The sequence below is a fragment of the Egretta garzetta genome, unplaced genomic scaffold (genome assembly GCF_000687185.1).
Source record: "Egretta garzetta isolate BGI_Z169 unplaced genomic scaffold, ASM68718v1 scaffold498, whole genome shotgun sequence".
NCBI lineage: Eukaryota > Metazoa > Chordata > Aves > Pelecaniformes > Ardeidae > Egretta > Egretta garzetta.
The window spans coordinates 111445-112874 of record NW_009260494.1 but is presented as its reverse complement, the minus strand read 5'-3'; the positions used below and the strand labels follow the sequence as shown (position 1 = coordinate 112874).

The 1430-nt window shown below is 53.7% G+C and overlaps 1 protein-coding gene across 2 annotated transcripts in view; it reads right to left on the bottom strand.

The window, feature by feature from the left end:
• Nucleotides 1-1430, bottom strand: part of UBE2Z (ubiquitin conjugating enzyme E2 Z) — a 16273-nt gene that overhangs the window by 12489 nt on the left and 2354 nt on the right. The window lies entirely within an intron of this gene.

The following is a 1430-nucleotide window of genomic DNA, read 5'->3' as shown; positions in this document are numbered from 1 at the left end:
AGGGCCACGGCAGCCGCTTACGCACGGTCTGGGCCCGGGAAGGGGGAACGAGCGTCGCCAGCTCAGACCGGGGCAGCGGTGGCGTTTCCCCGAGGTGGTGAGCCTTGAGCACTGACACGCCGATAGCTACAACCGGTATCGACACCCGGGGAATTTTCCCGCGGCACCTGCAGGCTCCCACACGCGTTCCCGGGAGCCAGCCCAGCTGCGGCCGCAGGGTTTTCCCCTCTCCAGGTCAGCCAGGGAGCCTCCCGCGAGCTCTTTCCAGTTTCGGAGCCACCTTTCTCCAAGGTGGGGCAGGGGCAGGTTTTTTAAGAGCCGAATCCTTCTCAGGCCCCCATCCCCTCGCAGAGCGCAGGCGGCCGTGGCAAGCGACCAGCGCAGTTCCGTGCCCCCTCCATTCCCCAGGAGGGCACTGCCACGCTTCCGAGGCATTAAGCGCGCTCACGTTAATTCAATTACCTACAGCAGATAATCAGACAAGCTCCCTCAGCGCTCACCTTCCCACCTTCCTTAAGGGCACCGCTGGCTCACCACACGGTCCGAGACTCAGGCTCTATTTTAGAACTGCTCCTCCCTAGCACACGCCAACCTCTACAACAGCTGAGGCTTGTTACTGTTGGGGGGGAAAAAGAGAAACGTAACTCAGCTGTGGTCCTTTGTGCAAGCTGATGCTTTGAGGGCACACACGAGTAGCCTGACCTTGAAACCAGCTCTTCTTTGTGACAGAAAATTCCAATGACAGGGCAGCACCTACCCGTGTGTACTTACTGGCAATTCGGTGATGCGAACACCGTTAACACACCTCCAAGCACACCCAGCTGTACCCGTCACCTTTTCTACACACTGTCTTTCAGATGCAAAAAAAAGCATTTTCAGAAACAGTATGTGGAAAAAACAACGCTTTGCCAGCTCATCTAGAAGAATTTGCCTTAGCAGGGCAATGCTTGCTGGGATTTGTGCATAGATTTGAGCTGTTCAAGGACAACCTCTCTTATCTAGCTGACTCCACATTCGTTCTCCTCCTCTCCCACCAGCATTTCCTACTCCCCTTCTCCCTTACCAGTGGGTACCCCCATACCTGGGATATCACCCTCCTCAACCAATACATCAACTCACCCAAGGATTTCTCCACCACTGGACCAGAACATAAAAAAAAATAAAAAATAAAACCACCAGTTTATTTAGAGAAATCGTTTCTTTAATTGTCAGTCTGGAACGCTCTGATGGAAGCAGACTCAAACCACAGAGGACAGAGTGATGGAAGCCACAGCCAGGACCAGAAGTTGTCACATAGCAAAGAGGATAAGGAATGCCACCATCAAACAGAAGAGACCCATGGCCTCAGAGAGGGCAAAGCCCAGGATGGCATAGGAGAAGAGCTGCTGCTTGAGAGATGGATTCCTGTGTTGTACGGGGAGAAACAAACA